The sequence below is a fragment of the Salvelinus namaycush genome, chromosome 23 (genome assembly GCF_016432855.1).
Source record: "Salvelinus namaycush isolate Seneca chromosome 23, SaNama_1.0, whole genome shotgun sequence".
NCBI lineage: Eukaryota > Metazoa > Chordata > Actinopteri > Salmoniformes > Salmonidae > Salvelinus > Salvelinus namaycush.
In genome coordinates this window covers 27,500,514-27,518,884 of record NC_052329.1, presented here as the reverse complement: position 1 = coordinate 27,518,884, position 18,371 = coordinate 27,500,514, and the positions used below count along the sequence as shown (strand labels likewise).

Genomic DNA, 18,371 nt, shown 5'->3' with positions numbered 1-18,371 from the left:
AATGGTAATGGGTAAACATGCATGTTTCAGTATAGATGCATTGTCACAGAAGATCTTATCAATACGAGATCCACACAAAGGAATTCTGACGGTTAAACTAACTGCTATAAGTGCTATAAATAAAGGATAACACCAAGAAAATAAGAGTAACTTTCTAACAGTTAAAGATGTCACAATGGTATGGTATAGTAGTGGTCTGCATATTGCCACATACCTGTCGTAAGACATCACTGTTAGAGTAGACATTTCACACATGACAGATGTGTATATTACATAGGCTTGAGTCAAACATCCACCATAAGATATCACCTGAACATCTGACTGAAGGTCCAGTAAGAACTTGGGGTAGAAACCAGCAGTTCCATACAATCCATTGACACATAAACTACACAGAAAGATATACATGGGCTCATGGAGACCTTTCACCTGAATGATTGTTATGATCAGAGTCAGATTCACAGTGATGATGAGAAGATATGTGATAAGAGACAAGATAAAATAGACCGATTTGTTGTTAAATGTCTCTTGTAAGCCAAAGAGATAAAATAACTTTACTTGGGTTGAGTTCTCCATAACTTTTGCTAATTTTCTTCCTCTGGTCAATGCAAAAATTCTTAGTCCTTACAAGGCTTCAGTGTGTATGGAGGTGAATGAATTCAAGTGTGAATCATTTCATTCTGTTTAGGCTCAGACTAAACAATAGTTTTAACAGAACTAATTCACATCCTCCCTTACTCTTATTTCTCAACAAAAAAGTTCCCAATATTACCGGTGCATGATCAGACTTCTGAGGTGTGAAAGAAAGAAAAAAAACGTGTATCTATGAAATGTCTTCTATCTTGACAAAGGAGACTACTGCAAAAACTTGTCCTGTTAGCCTCTAAATACACCATAGTGTATGCTCACATGGGATTGGTTGCATCACTGCCTGTTATGGCAACTGCTTGGCCCCCGACCGCAAGGCATTACAGAGGGTAGTGCCTTGCGGTCGGAAGTTATGTGTCAGACGTTATCGATGAGGCATTCAATGACCACAAGGAGATGTTGCATGATGGTCAAGGGGATGTCACATGATGGTCATTTTCAGGACATTCTCGGGACTTGTCTAGTTCCCTCTAAGTTACTATGATGTCACTGAGGAGCATATCATGAATTTCTCAGGACTTAAATTTGAGTCATTAGGACATTGTGTGATCAAATCAAATTGTATGAGTCACATGCGCCGAATAAAACAGTGAAATGCTTACTTACAAGCTGTCACGCCCTGGCCTTAGTATTCTTTGTTTTCTTTATGTTTTTTAGTTAGGTCAGGGTGTGACATGGGGAATGTATGTGTTTTTGTAGTGTCTAGGGGTGTTGTATGTGTATGGGGCAGTGTCTAGTGTAGTTGTCTAGTTATGTCTATGGCTTCCTAGATTGGTTCTCAATTAGAGGCAGCTGTGGTTCATTGTCTCTGATTGAGAGCCATATTTAAGGCAGTCATAGGCATTGGGGTTTTGTGGGTAATTGTCTATGTTGAACGTTTGTTGCTTGTCTATGCACTTACGTCATTTAGCTTCACGGTCGTTTGTTGTTTTGTTTAGTTTGTATTCAGTGTTCGTTTCGTGTTTTCCCTTCTCTCAATAAAAGAGAATGTATTTTGCACACGCTGCGCCTTGGTCCTCTCTCTCACCCATAGACGATCGTGACACAAGCCCCAAACCAACAATGTAGTTTAGAAAAATACAAATAAGAAATAAGAGGCACAAGTAATTAATGAGCAGAAGTAAAATAACAATAGTGAGACTATATACAGGGGGTACCGGTACAGAGTCAATGTGCGGGAGCACCGGTTAGTCGAGATAAAGGAGGTAATATGTGCATGAGGTAGAGTTATTAAAGTGACTATGCATAGATGATAACAGAGTAGCAGCGGTGTAAAAGGGGGGGTGATGCAAATAGTCTGGGTAGCCATTTGATTAGATGTTCAGGGTCTTTTGGCTTGGGGGTAGAAGCTGTTTAGAAGCCTCTTGGACCTAGACTTGGTGCTCCGGTACCGCTTGCCATGCGGTAGCAGAGAGAACAGTCTATGACTAGGGTGGCTGGAGTCTGACGATTGTTGGGCCTTCCTCTGACATCGCCTGGTATAGAGGTCCTAGATGACAGGGAGCTTGAGCCCGGTGATGTACTGGGCCGTACATACTACCCTCTGTAGTGCCTTGCGGTCAGAGGCCAAGCAGTTGCCATACCAGGCAGTGATGCAACCAGTGAGGATTCTCTCAATGGTGCAGCTGTAGAACCTTTTGAGGATCTGAGGATGCATGCAAAATCTTTTCAGTCTCCTGAGGGGCAATAGGTTTTGTCGTGCCCTCTTCATGACTGTCTTGGTGTGCTTGGACCATGTTAGTTTGTTGGTGATGTGAACACCAAAGAACTTGAAGCTCTCAACCTGCTCCACTACAGCCCCGTCAATGAGAATGGGGGAGTGCTCGGTCCTCCTTTTCCTGTAGTACACAATCATCTCCTTTGTCTTGATCACGTTGAGGGAGAGGTTGATGTCCTGGCGCCACATGGCCAGGTCTCTGACCTCCTCCCTATAGGCTGTCTCGTTGTTGTCTGTGATCAGGCCTACCACTGTTGTGTCATCGGCAAACTTGATGGTGTTGGAGTTGTTCCAGGCCGTGCAGTCCTGAGTGAACAGGGAGTACAGGAGGGGACTGAGCACACACTCCTGAGGGGCCCGTGTTGAGGATCAGTGTGGCAGATGTGCTATTACCTACCGTTACCACCTGGGGCCGGCCCGTCAGGAAGTCCAGTTTCAGAGGGAGGTGTTTAGTCCCAGGGTCCTTAGCTTATTGATGAGTTTTGAGGGCACTATGGCTTTGAACTCTGGACTGTAGTCAATGAATAGCATTCTTACATAGGTGTTCCTTTTGTCCAGGTGTTAAAGGGCAGTGTGGAGTGCAATAGAGATTGCATCATCTGTCGATCTGTTAGGACAGTATGCAAATTGCAGTGGATCTAGGGTTTCTGGGATAATGGTGTTGTGAGCCATGACCAGCCTTTCAAAACACTGCTACGGGTTGGTAGTCATTTAGGCAGGTTACTAGTGTTCTTGGGCACAGGGTCCCAAGAGAACGTCCCTGCGAACAAAAATAAGTTAGGACATCTCTGGAATCTCACAAAATGGTCATCTAAAGTTGTCAGAACGTTTCGTCATGGGCTGCTTAAGGTTGTCAAGTTCCCGGTTTGCCCCGGGATGATGTGAAATGGTTCCCTGGAGTTCTAGTTTCCGGATTGTCCCAGGGATGTCCCTGAGTATATTTAAGGCGTTCTTGGGAAGTTGTCATGGTCCCCTTGAGGTTTTTGCCACGAGATGCTCCCAGGTGTCCCAAACCATTATAAAATCAATGGTATGGAGGGTCAGGTAAGTGGTACTCTGGTCAGCTAAAAATAGTTTTCAAATCTTTGACAGGATTACTTAGTACTGACTTTATCATGAACCCACCTGGGATTTGAATTTGGGGTATACTGATGTTTCTGCTTTGCCACAAAGTCTGTTGAATTTCAGAAGTCCCCCCTCTGCACATCCCTTACCTATAATACATCTCTGTGCAGCAAAACAGTGCCACCTCCAAAGTCATTTTAGTTATCTGTATAACGTATACCCGGAGAGTCAGGAAGCGGATACAGAAGGTGAGTTTAATAATAATATACATGAAGAAAGTACAAAACAGGAGAAGTGTACTGAACGTAACCAAAAATGCCTCACTGCGGTGGCGGTCCACCAGATCCTTCTGACGGCGGGCTGGAGCCTCATGTGAGCGGCGTTCCACACCTCTGCTCGCCGGAACCACTCATCGACTGCAGGGGCCGCGGTCTGGCTCGGAGTCCTCGGAGCCAAGGCCAGATAATATCCCAGAATGCACTGGAAGGGAGTCAATTCGGTGTAGGTGTGACGAAGTGAGTTCTGTGCGTAATCCACCCAGGGAAATAACTGGGGCATCTCACCCTACCGGTCCTGGCAGTGATTTCTCAACAACCTCCCCAGTTCTTGGTTGGTCTTCTCCACCTGCCTGTTAGACTGAGGCCGGTACCTGGATGTGAGGCTGACCGTGGCCCCCAGCTTTTCCATAAAGGCTTTCCAGATCCGCAACGTGAATTGGCGACCACAGATGGAAATAATGTCCTCCGGAAGGTCATTGAATACATAACGAACATGAGTTGACATAGTGGGCTATGTCCTGTGCCAAAGTGGGCCACCAGTATTTATCGGAGAGGGATTAGATGATGCGGGGTGATGCCTGGGTGTCCAGCAGCGAGGGATGTGTGTACCCAGGTCAACAACCGATCTTTCACCCCTGTGTGGACTTAGATGCGCTCTGGAGGGTAGGTGGCAGGAGCGGGTTCCTTCCAGAGGCTGACGGATGTCCACATCTACGTCCCAAAACACGGGGCCAACGGTGCTGGAGGACTCTCACAGGACCCTCCACTGATGTGGAACCACAGGGTATGGTAAATTAGGTCCTCTGGCATCCTGGTTCCCAGGTGGTGATTCTCATCTTTGACCAGGAGATGGTAGGGTTATGAAGTTGGAGCCACGGGAGGCTGAGGATGAAGTGAAGGCTTTCCTGGTGCTTGCGTACCACTGTGAGGGTGAGGGGTGCTGTGACGTAATTGTGCCGGATCCCAATGGTCACATATCCAGAGCTTGAACAGGAAAAGGAGAGGGGGTATGAAGTTAAATTCAGGGAGGAGGCAAGGGCCTGGTCGATAAAGTCCTCTAGAGTTGTAGAGACAACACTTCAGGGACAGCCAGCAGTGAAATGGGAACCAGCAAGGGTTTGGCGGAAAACAATGATTTTTATTTTTTCACCTTTATTTAACCAGGTAGGCTAGTTGAGAACAAGTTCTCATTTACAACTGCGACCTGGCCAAGATAAAGCAAAGCAGTGTGACACAGACAACACAGAGTTACACATGGAGTAAACAATAAACAAGCCAATGACACAGTAGAAAAAAGAAAGTCTATATACACTGTGTGCAAAAGGCATGAGGAGGTAGGCAATAAATAGGCCATAGGAGCGAATAATTAAAATTTAGCAGATTAACACTGGAGTGATAAATGAGCAGATGATGTGCAAGTAGAGATACTGGTGTGCAAAAGATCAGAAAAGTAAATAAAATAAAAACAGTATGGGGATGAGGTAGGTAGATTGGGTGGGCTATTTACAGATGGACTATGTACAGCTGCAGCGATCGGTTAGCTGCTCAGATAGTTGATGTTTAAAGTTGGTGATGATAATGGATTACTCACACCTACCTTGGGATACGGAAGGTCACAGGGCCGCCCCTCTACTCTAGTGGACCCCAGGGTTAGGAGGCACCGGATACAACTGAAGCTGGTGCCGCTCCTGGCCACAATAGGGACAGAGTGCTAGCTGTCTCCGGCGAACGCTACTGCCATGGGTTCAGGCTCTGCCTCAGGACAGCCAAAGGAGGGAGGTGAGTGGCGAGGTTTTACACCGGCGCACCCGAAGAAGGTTAAGATAAATGGCCATTGTGATGAGAATGTCCAAGGATATGTTGTCTGCTGAATAGAGTGCGAAGCGCATGTTAATTCCTTCCGCTGGAGGCTGCTACAGTCCGAAAGGTGAGGAGTACTCCGCAGCGGTCTGAGCACCTTGCTGGAGTTGGCCGTTGCACACGCCAACGCCTGTCCGGTTAGCAGAGAAATTACTGTGGCAACCTTTGACCTCTCTGTGGTGGGGGCTCCCATCTGATAGGCGGAATAGACCTGGGCGGATGGCTGGGTAGGCTGGGGGACTGTGATGACCCATGGTAGGAGGCCCTCCATCAGAGGTATGGAGAACCTCGCTGGTGGTGTCGAGCAAGTGGAGAACCTCCTTCATGGTCGTACACAGTAGAGCCAGCTGGTCGTGGGGTTGGTTCCTCGACCGTCTGGAAGATGGTGTAATCTTCTGCTGCTTCCATAATATCTGAGGCAGTATTCTGTAACGTTTACGCAGGGAGTCAGGAAGCAGGTGCAGAAGCTGAGTTTAATAATAATAAACATTTAGAAAATACAAAACAGGAGACTCATACTGAACGTAACAAAAACCAATCCTGAATGAGGCTGCTGAGGGCTATATGAAGGGAGAGAAATCAGGGTGGTGATGAAGTCCAGGTGTGCTTAACGATGGGGCTCAAGTGTGCGCAATGATGGTTGCCAGGTGTATGCAATGTGGGTTGCTATCTTCAGGTGGGTTGCCAGGACCGGTGGTTGACAATCAGTTAATCTGACTATTCTCTTATCATTGATTTCAATTTCTTATTTCAACTATTTGAGTTTGGGTTTTCAGTATAGTTGTCTAATGTTGGTGGGGCATATTATTTGGTTTTAATCGTACTCCAGAATCACTATTATAGTATAATAGTTTTATTTGAGTGTATTTTTAACAGAGCTGAGATTTACTTTGAAGTGTAAAGTGTAGGAATAAAAGTGAAATCAGTCATTGACAAACACGATGGCATAGCAGGTGTCACGCCCTGACCATAGTTTGCTTTGTATGTTTATATGTTTTGTTTGGTCAGGGTGTAATCTGAGTGGGCATTCTATGTTGTATGTCTAGTTTGTCTATTTCTACGTGTTTGGCCTGATATGGTTCTCAATCAGAGGCAGGTGTTTGTCGTTGTCTCTGATTGGGAACCATATTTAGGTAGCCTTTTTTGTATTGTGGGTGATTGTTCCTGTTCGTGTATTCCTGTGTTTAGTGTTCACTATTTCGGGACTGTTGCGTCTTCGTTTATTTTGTCAGTTTATTATTTTGTTCTTTATTTGAAAGTATTCTAATAAAAATGAATACTCACCACGCTGCGTATTGGTCCGATATCTCCTACTCCTCCTCAGACGAGGAGGACGAAGAAAGTTACAGAATCACCCACCACCGAAGGACCAAGCAGCGTGGTAACGGGCAGCAGCAGCGATCGCAGGACTCCTGGACCTGGGAGGAGATTCTGGACGGCAAGGGACCCTGGGCACAGGCTGGAGAGTATCGCCGCCCCAAGGCTGAGCTGGAGACAGCGAAAGCCGAGAGGCGGTGGTATGAGGAAGCAGCAAGAAAGAGCGGATGGAAGCCAGAGAGGCAGCCCCAAAAATGTATTGGGGGGGCTCTCGGGGAGTGTGGCTAAGTGAGGTAGGAGACCTGAGCCAACTCCCCATGCTTATCGTGGAGAGAGAGGTTCCGGGCAGGCACCGTGTTATGCGGAGATTCGCAAGGTGTCTCCAGTACGTGTGCATAGCCCGGTGCGGTACATAGCATCGCCTCGTATCGGCCGGGCTAGAGTGGGCATCGAGCCAGGTGCCATGACACCAGCCCTACGCATGGTGTCTCCAGTACGTGTGCATAGTCCAGTGCGGCCTATTCCACCTCGCCGCACTGGCATGGCTACGGTGAGCATTCAGCCAGGTAGGGTTGGGCAGGCTCGGTGCTCGAGACCTGTAGTGCGCCTCCACGGTCCGGTCTATCCGGTGCCTTCTCCACGCACCAGCCCTCCTGTGGCAGTCCCACGCACCAGCTCTCCTGTGGCAGCCCCATGCACCAGCTCTCCTGTAGCAGCCCCACGCACCAGCCCTCCTGTGCCGGCACCACGTACCAGGCCTCCAGTTCTAGCACCCCGCACTCGCCTTGAGGTGCGTGTCCCCAGCCCGGTACCACCAGTTCCGGCACCACGCACCAGGCCTACAGTGCGCCTCGGCAGGCCTGAGCCGCCCTCCTGTCCTGAGCCGCCAGAGCCGTCCGTCTGTCCTGAGCCGCCCAAGCCGCCCGTCTGGCCTGAGCCGCCCGTCTGTCCTGAGCCGCCTGAGCCGCCCGTCTGTCCTGAGCCGCCCGTCTGTCCTGAGCCGCCCGTCTGTCCTGAGCCGCCCGTCTGTCCAGAGGCGCCTGAGCCGCCCTCCTGTCCTGAGCCGCCAGAGCCGTCCGTCTGTCCTGAGCCGCCCAAGCCGCCCGTCTGGCCTGAGCCGCCCGTCTGGCCTGAGCCGCCCGTCTGTCCTGAGCCGCCTGAGCCGCCCGTCTGTCCTGAGCCGCCCGTCTGTCCTGAGCCGCCCGTCTGTCCTGAGCCGCCCGTCTGTCCAGAGGCGCCTGAGCCGCCCTTCAGTCCAGAGGCGCCTGAGCCGCCCTTCAGTCCAGAGGCGCCTGAGCCGCCCTTCAGTCCAGAGGCGCCTGAGCCGCCCTTCAGTCCAGAGGCGCCTGAGCCGCCCCTCAGTCCGGAGCCGCCCCTCAGTCCGGAGGCGCCCCTCAGTCCTGAGCCGCCCCTCAGTCCGGAGGCGCCCCTCAGTCCAGTGGGGCCATTTATTAGGGTCCTCAGTCCAAGGTCGGAGGCGAGGGTCGCCGCTCTAAAGAGGCCACTGAAGAGGGTTAAGACTAAGGTGGAGTGGGGTTCACGTCCCGCGCCAGAGCCGCCACCGCGGACAGATGCCCACCCAGAGCCTCCCCTATAGGTTTAGGTTTTGCGGCCGGAGTCCGCACCTTGGGGGGCGGGGGGTACTGTCACGCCCTGACCATAGTTTGCTCTGTATGTTTATATGTTTTGTTTGGTCAGGGTGTGAACTGAGTGGGCATTCTATGTTGTATGTCTAGTTTGTCTATTTCTATATGTTTGGCCTGATATGGTTCTCAATCAGAGGCAGGTGTTTGTCGTTGTCTCTGATTGGGAACCATATTTAGGTAGCCTGTTTTGTATTGTGGGTTGTGGGTGATTGTTCCTGTTCGTGTGTTCCTGTGTTTAGTGTTCACTATTTCGGGACTGTTGCGTCTTCGTTTATTTTGTCAGTTTATTATTTTGTTCTTTATTTGAAAGTATTCTAATAAAAATGAATACTCACCATGCTGCGTATTGGTCCGATATCTCCTACTCCTCCTCAGACGAGGAGGACGAAGAACGTTACAGCAGGTATATGGGAATGCTATGCAGGAATATGGGAATGCTATGTAGGAATATGGGAATGCTATGCAGGAATATCGGAATGCTATGCAGGAAGTGGTTGAGAGTTCAAGTCCCAGGTGAGGACATATTTGAATAGTAATTACTGTATGAATGAACATGCACAATGTAATAATTTACAGTATGTCAAATATGTTAGTTGAAAACATATGGTATGTTTTATATGGTAAAAGCTCTGTGTAGGGGGGGTTTCCCTAACATTGCAAAAGACAAAGAGCTGTGAATGGATCAGTGGGTCACAAATCAGTGACTTGATGGGCTTGACAACAGTAGCAAGGGGTGATGTGTAATGAAACTAGGGTATGCATGCCCTGGCTATATATATATTTTGGGGGGGGAGAATGTTTCTTTGCTACCATGAAGTGAAGTCCCCGGGAAAAACTGGGAACTAGACTCAAGATCCAGAGGACCATGACACAATCTCCCAAGAATGTCCTAAAAACGCAGTGGCGAACCGAGACTATTCAACCTTCAAAGGGAGCAAAGATTTTTCAATAGCCTACGTTGAATCAAACCAAAAAAATCTTGAAAAATAACAGACAACATAGCTTCACTTAATGAGCTGAAATTCGAAGGGGATGGCCAGCATAGATGGGTGGGATGGGATGAGGGAAGCCGAGGGTTGGAATCTGGAACTGAAGATGAGTGAGGGTGAAGTTGCTCCGTAAAATGACGGTTAAAAAAATACTAAAACTAAAGTTCAACAATGACACGAAAAAGGTTGTAACATTCAATGCATGGGCTGGTTGCTCCTGTGGGTCGCTCTGGATGGGCGTATCTGCTAGATGACTAAAATGTAATGTAAATGTTGAGAAGCTTCACTGCAGTTGGATTGTACGTTTAAAAGTTTAAAAAAAATTATATTAAAAAAAGATTACAACATCATCCACCTTGAAGTTGATAACATCTGCTGCTGATGCAGTTGTCGTCGCCATTGTCACACTATTAAAACGCTAGCTACTAGCGTGGGAAGATTACTGCTTCCTAATGCCTCTGATTCTTTACTCTTGCGCACTCAGTAGTGACGTACCTAGATAAGTCACTTATTTATTTTTGTACAGTACCACTCATTGCAAGTCAAAATGTGGTTGGTTCATTCCGTTCTCACTCCACAATTTTGCTCTAATACAGTTGAATGACAGGGAAAGGGGATACCTAGTCAGTTCACCACTGAATGCATTTAACCAAATTGTGTCTTCCGCATTTAAACCAAACCCTCTGAATCTACATCATCAGTGCCCAGGGAGCAGTTGTTGTCGGGGGTTAACTGCCTCGAATGGGAGATTGTTGCACCTTACCAGTCCAAGGATTCGAATCAGAGACCTATCGGTTACTGACTCAACACTGTTAACCGCTAGGCTACCTGTCACCCAGCTTCTGAAGGCCTAGGCAATGGCTGGCTGAACTAGCTGGATTTTTCTACCCAGAGACCACCAAAGAAAAAATCCTGATATTTTCGTATCAGTATTAACCCTACTCTTTCCAAAATGAATAAAAAAACTGAAGAGATGCAATCAGAATATCATTAAATTATTGATAAGATGAATAACCGGGAACTAAACAAAACCTCTAGGGGACCATGACACAACGTCCTGACCAATGATTTTGTGACATTCTGGGGATGTCCCAACAACTAATTTTTGTTTGCAGGGAACCAATCCAAACATCTGCCAGTAGAACATCAATTTTCACCCCAATTCTGAATACTGTATAAAACCAGAATGGTTCTAAAACAGCCTAGGGAACACCATATTTAATTGGTGAATTATAAAGATCAGATACCTAATATTACATAAAACATTCTCAGTGACAATACACAATACCATCTTTGGGCTACAGAGAAACTATGCCAAAATGCCACATATTTGTATAGTCAATTATAGCAACTTAAAAAACACAAAACTGTAACGACTCTCGTGGGTTGAAGAAGGAGACCAAGGTGCAGTGTGGTAGGCGTTCATGATTTTTAATAAACCTGAACACCGCAACAAAATAACAAAGTAGAAAACGAAAGCGAACAGTTCTGTCAGGCAACAAAACAGCTAAACAGAAAATAACTACCCAAAAAACACAGGTGGGAAAAAGGCTGCCTAAGTATGATTCCCAATCAGAGACAACGATAGACAGCTGGGAGGAGGATGTCTTCCCTGTAACGCACAGCGTAGAGATTGCCTGCAATGACAACAAGCAACAAGTTTATTCCGTTCGACGATAAACGTGAATCCGATCATCACCCCTGGTGAAACAAAACCGCTACTCGTCAGTAAAGAGCACTTTTTGCCAGTCCTGTCTGGTCCAGCGACAGTGGGTTTGTGTCCATAGGTGATGTTGTTGCCGGTGATGTCTGGTGAGACCTGCCTTACAACATGCCTACAAGCCCTCAGTCCAGCCTCTGTCAGCCTGTTGCGGACAGTCTGAGTACTGATGGAGGGATTGTGCACTCCTGGTGTAACTCGGGCAGTTGTTGTTGCCATCCTGTACCTGTCCCGCAGGTGTGATGTTCGGATGTACCGATCCTGTGCAGGTGTTGTTACACGTGGTCTACTACTGCAATGACGATTAGCTGTCCGTCCAGCCTCCCTGTAGCGCTTTCTTAGGCGTCTCACAGTACGGACATTGCAATTTATTGCCCTGGCCACATCTGCAGTTATCATGCCTCCTTGCAGCATGCCTAAGGCACGTTCCCGCAGATGAGCAGGGACCCTGGGCATCTTTCTTTTGGTGTTTTTCAGAGTCAGTAGAAAGGCCTTTATAGTGTCCTATGTTTTCATAAATGTGACCTTAAATGCCTACCGTCTGTAAGCTGTTAGTGTCTTAACGACCGTTCTACAGGTGCATGTTCATTAATTGTTTATGGTTCATTGGACAAGCATGGGAAACAGTGTTGAAGCCCTTTACAATGAAGATCTGTGAAGTTATTTGGATTTTTACAAATTATGTTTGAAAGACAGGGTCCTGAAAAAAGGACGTTTCTTTTTTTGCTGAGTTTATATACTATATACAGCTATTTTCACTTAGTTTGCCAGTGTAAGCCAAACACCTGAATCTGTCATTAACAACAAATGAGAGGGTCAAAGTTTTTCCACATGATGTCCATGAAAAATTATTCTGACGAAGCCCATTGACGGCTAAAACATCATGATTTTTATATTTAGATAAGGTACAAAGATTTTAATTGTGAGCGAGTTGCACCTTTTCCTTCCTAATGTCCTAATTACACATACAAATTGTTAATATAGCTTTATGTAAAATACCGTATATTGCAAATTTTAGAAAAATATGTTGATACACACAAGTGCATCTCTACAATATATTTAGCGTAGGGCAGGAACTTTACGGTTGAACATCTATACAACTCTATTCCGAATCTGAGTTTCATTCCGTATATGATAAGGTTCACAAGAGGAGGCACAACTAGGAACTCCACCGCCATGATATTCCTCAGGGGCAGCAGGCTGGTGTTGCTGCCGTAGCGAGCGTACATCACATCCAAGGTGATGGATATGGTGAAGTTAGTCAGCGTGATTAGATGAGGTCTGCATGAACTTCCTCCTCTCCGCCCGGGAATGCATAAGAAATCAGGATGAGTAATGTTTGAGAGACGTGAGATAACGTGACAATGAAGCAGCAGAGGTTGGTAGGAGTGGTGTCCACGCATGAGAGCTTCACGACCACTCAGTTTGAGCAGTAGAGTTTATCGATGTAGACGCCACAGAGGGGTAACCTAGTATTGTAACGGCTTGCAACATACCTGTCATATGCCAGCTGGTGAATTCACAGAAAGCATAGGAGTAGATGACACATACCTGGGTCATACAGCCAATGTATGTTATCACATGAGAGTCAAATAAAAGGTCATAAAGTATCGTCGGGTAGAAAGCTGAAGCGCCATAGATACCATTAATACACAGATTACAGAGGAATAAATACATAGGTTCGTGCTACATTTTCTACAGAAAGATGGTAATGATCAGTGTCAGATTGACAGAAATGGTGAAGAGGTATAGGATAAGAGTCAATCCTAAGTAAATATGTCAGTATTTGTGCTGCATGGACTGAACATATCTCCTGGGAGGTGTTTAACACAATTTGTTTTGGCACCTTGTTACATTTTGAACAGAACTTGTTTAGAGCATGGCCATTTTCCTAATTGGAAATTTGGACCACATTATTAAAACATTTTTTGTCTTTAAAGGCTTTCCACAAAATGCACAGATCTCAGTCAATTTTAGCTCATATCTGAGCAATTGTTTTTTTTACCACTGCTCAGCTCGAGCAGTCTTAAAAAAGGGCTAGACTTTGGTAGTAGCCAAAATTAATTAGTAATTCATTCTTAAATAAAATGTTATGAAAAACATTTCAATTGCAAAATGCACTGTAAAATATTGTCAGAGCATATAAAAACTGGTCTTTGTAACAAAGTACTATCTACCCCCCAGCGGACTGTTCACAGGCCTCATGGCCGATGGCCTCTTGATTGGCACAACACATCCAGCCACGGGCATCATGCTCCCCAAAATGTTGAGGGGGCACTGAGGAGCAAAATGTATATCTTTGAATGTACCCACGTGTCACGGAACTCGTCTGAAGTCGATAACTCTGATGTGCCAACTTATTTCTGTACCACCCGAACCGTTTGAGCTATCTACTAACACATTTATGACCCCACTATGGAAAGGGGAGACTCTCACGAACTCGATGGTGTTCTCTGTTTTGCTCAGTGTCACAGGACTCATCTGAAGGTAACCCATACAAACAAATGGAAGTATGGATGTAGTTTTGTGCCAACAAAAATAAGAGGTTAAATATGTGTCCAAAAAAACACAAATATTTCCTTAGCTTTCTTATATCTCCTAGATATATGCCTGACACTTCAAAAGTGTTATTTATTGTGATTTATTTTGGGATGGTCTTTTTTGACATTTACGAATGGGCTGTATTAATAAATGCCAAATTCAATATTTTATCAAATAATTTGTCAATATTTATTTTTCATATACCTAAAGATCCTACACCTGTAGTACACAGGCCTGACTAATATTAGGCTTAGGGATGACTGAAACACAATACCCTTATACCTGCAACTTGACAGATGGCCACTTGTTTAAGTCTTGCTGGAAATTGCAATCATTACAAAGACAACTCGTTTTGAAATGCACTCTATTTATAGGGAATTTCTTCAAGGGAAGGTAAAACATTATATGTAAATATTGTGTGTTTAAGATATAACATAAAGTGTATACCACATAGAAACGCAGAGACATTGCGATGTTAAGTAACGACTTGGATGCCTGTCCATTATCCTAATGCCTTGGGGTATGTAGAAGCTGGTCAATTGAGCAGGAAAAAATGTTTACTGTATTTGTTTGGCCGTCAGTCTTCAGAAAACAGGTCATTAGTCCACTGTATCTCTCAATTCCCTTGAAAACCTTATAGCAACACCTACCTGTGAGATCAGAGAGACTGAAACAACAACAAAGGTAGGCCTTGTTACTGTCTCTTGTCTCTCGTTAGGCCAATTGCAGGGTTAGTCCCAGGGAGGTTTAGAGTGGCATTAGGCTTAATAGCCTCCCTTCAGACTGGTCTGATGTGAATGATGCAACAATATTAACCCTAACAAGAAGTTGGCTGCACCGGAAAGATACTACAAACACATATTGTTGATCATACTATGTTGACCTGTGACCTGAGAGTAAAAATTATGATAAGGTCAAGAATATGTAAAATGGTGTTAGCTTCTCAAGCTTGATCTATCTGCTAGGAGAATAGAAAATAGAGACAATTTCAACCAATGTGTTAATCTTTGGCTTGAACTGTGCGTCATTAAAAATCTTTGTCACAACTACTCAATATGGAAATTGGCATGTTCAGATATTTTGTACGTTAACATATACACCTCAACTATAAAGATTATTAGAATCTATTCCTACACCATAATCATTGCATTTTGCCTAAATGTAACCAAATCTAGACAAACTAAAGTGATGACAACATGTGTCTCAAATGTAGTAATTTTTTAAAATGTTATACTTGGTTGTTCATTTGAGCTGTTCCACAGCAGATTTGATATTGAGTCATATATCACACCAATTTGGGGTGATACTGTCTGTATTTTTTTATTATTTCACCTGCTATAAATTCAATCAACTATGGAGATAGAACACAAAAGATTGTCATTGCAATACAGAACAAGATATTTGTATATATTGGGAGATATTTTTATTTTATTTTACTAATTTTACAGTGGGAGAAAAACAATTTATGAAATATAGTATATATTTTTTTATTAAATGTAAAACGTGTATTTTGATACATTTGTAGTTGATATAAAGTTCTACACTTAATCTTGAGAAAACTAAAGTGCATCAACCATTCAGGACAACTAAAAGCTAGGAAAAGGTTCAGCAATCTTTCTGTGTAGTGTTCTCAAGATTAAGCATTGATGGATCAATTCCATTTAACCTATACTGTATTATTAAATTACACAGCTGTTTTTCACGTGGTCAAATAAAATCACAGAATTGTTAACCTTGTCAATCACCTGCCCAGACATGTCAGTAATCTCCATCAACCAATCATTTGCCTAAGCACTTACCTAACCCCCCACAGTAAGCTGAGAGTCACACCATGACAATTTAATTCTTTGTGTCATTGGAGTTCAAGTGAACACACTGCTGTATACTGGGGGTTTTTCTTCCTTTAAAAGGTCAGTGATGTGATGGTAGTTTAGTGTGGAATAGTCCACTGACACAGAACATACAGTAGACCTACGTCCACACAACGGCAGTCTGGAGAAATATACCAGGTGATCTAGAGAACATACAGTAGACCTACTGTATGTCCACACAACGGCAGTCTGGAGAAATATACCAGGTGATCTAGACTTACATCCTCTTTTAGACTTAAAACCTGTTTTTAAGTTTATATACTTCTATAGGTACTATTAGGAAAATGGAGAACTCAATACAATTCACATCATTTATACTAGCTGGATATCGTGACAGTTAGTGTCTTAAAGTACTTTTATTTCATTATATTAACTGTCTTATACGTCTCCATAGTTATGGTGAACACAGTGCTTATTGTGGTTATTTGTATGGAGAGAAGCCTTCATGATCCAATGTATCTGTTTCTGTGCAGTTTGTTTGTAAATGACTTGTATGGTAGCACTGGTTTGTTTCCTGCTCTCATGACTCATTTGGTTTCAGATGACCATACAGTTTCCACTGTGTGCTGTTACCTACAAATCTTCTGCATATACACATATGGAACTTTTGAATTCAGCAGCGATGTCCTATGACAGGTACCTTGCTATATGTTATCCACTACAGTATAACAACATAATGACACCCAACAGGGTGTGTATTTTAATTTGTGTAAGATGGTTGTACACTTTTGCTAAAAGCATCAAAACACTGTCTTTAACCATTCGTTTGTGATGGTGTGGAAACGTCTATAGACAAAGTGTATTGTGACAAATACCTGGTAGTAAAACTTGCCTGTTCAACTTCAGACACGTCAGTTAATAACATCTATGGACTCTGTAGTATTGTTATGAGTGTCCCTGTACCTTTAATTACTATTGTATTCTCTTATATTAAGATTGTGACTATTTGTTTGAAATCTTCCATCGAGACCAGACAGAGAGTTTTCAGCACCTGTACTCCTCATCTGGCCTTCCTGCTCAACTTCTCTTTCAGCTGGTTCTTAAATCTGGTCCAGAGTAGATTTGATAGACCTATGAAACTTTTTCCACTTGTACACACTATTTTATCGGTGTGCCAGCCACTTTTAAATCCTATTGTGTTTGGAGTTAGGATGGCTAAAATCAGACAGGCTTGTAAAAACATTCTACCTGTAGGTCTGTACCCAAAACATAAGCTAAACATTAGTGTGACCTTTCCTGTCATGATTGTTCAATTTTTGTTATGTTGACTTGTGTGTTGTTTACTTATAGGTGCAATAATGAATGGGGGTGAGGATGGTGAAAATCAGACTTCTAAAACATTTGCTGATTTGTATATAATTGTTATTTACCTTTTATTCACTTACTGATCTCCATTGACTATCTGTCCCTCAAAGAATGTACTTTAAAATGCACTTCCTTGTCTACAAATCCCTGAATGGAATCGGACTCGCCTACCTGTAAGACCTACTCTTCCCCTATGAACCTCCATGTACCCTAAATTTCAGCCACGCCAAGCTGCTCCATGCCAGCAGGACCTGTATTAACACGATGGTGGAACGTTTCTTTTGCTCCCACGCAACATGCCTTTGGAATTCCCTTCCTGACAATCTCAGGGCTGCTCAGACTGTTGGGGCCTTTAAAGCAGGCCTTAAGACTCATCTCTATAAGCGTTTATCTTTCCTTCTAAACTTTGATAGTTGCTTTCATGATTTGGTTATATATGTTTTGTACTGGTTTTTTAGTACATTTATTATTTTCTGCACTTTGAGATTACAATTTTATAGTGAAAAACACTTTATAAATTATTATTATTATTTAATTAAGAAAAACAGAAGTTAATTAGTTTGAAATCCTTATTTAAATTGACAGTTTAGCCAGAGGGTGCTGTATCTAAGTATGTAACAAATCTAGAAATGCTAAACTGTCTGGATCGATACACTGGATGTAAATATGTAAACGGTACCCTTACCTGGCACCCTTACATACTGTACATCGCTAATGGAAAATAAGCCCTGTAGGGTACATACAAGCTTGGGGATTGTTTGACATTTTGAGAGAGAAATCTAAGGAAATACAGATCTCAAACTATATTCTGCCTGAGATCTAGATGCATGTCATGTTTTCTGAGGGACAACTGTTCTATGTAACATGATATCTGTGTGACAGCTATCTGACAGATTAACAGCTTTGGTATTCCTCAGAAGTGTTGAGTCATACCAGAAAGTCAACTACCTGGGACACAAGAGGAACCTGTTGCCTAATTTGTAGCTCTTATTCTGTCCTAACAAACTCCAGATAATTATTTGAAAATAACAAATATACTGTATTTAGTTTAATTGAGAAATCGGAGGACCAGATACACATTTACATTTTAGTCATTTAGCAGACGCTCATATCCAGAGCAACATACAGTTAGTGCATTAATCTTAAAATAGCTAGATGGGACAACCACACACCAATCTTGTTTTTCTAAGGTCACTGTGCAGATATGTTTGACCCACTGAATAAAATAATACAGTAAGGGTAATGATGATGTATTGTATGTATAACACACATTGGTCATGTACTCCATTCATCCTGTAAAAAGCTGTAGAAAGTTTTGTAGTTCTGTCAATGAAAATGATGTGTAAAACACCAGTATCTTTTTTTTTACTCCCTGTATACCTTAACATTGGGAAAGCAGAAGCCAATAACAAGAACA

The 18,371-nt window shown here is 43.7% G+C and overlaps 3 pseudogenes; 2 read left to right on the top strand and 1 right to left on the bottom strand.

The window, feature by feature from the left end:
• LOC120018599 overlaps positions 1-4,694 on the top strand; it is a 38,537-nt pseudogene extending 33,843 nt beyond the window's left edge.
• Positions 4,695-5,618: 924 nt separating this feature from the next.
• Positions 5,619-13,490, bottom strand: LOC120018598 (annotated as a pseudogene).
• A 2,443-nt stretch (positions 13,491-15,933) lies between these two features.
• On the top strand, positions 15,934-17,214 carry LOC120018597 (annotated as a pseudogene).
• The last annotated feature ends 1,157 nt before the right edge of the window (positions 17,215-18,371 follow it).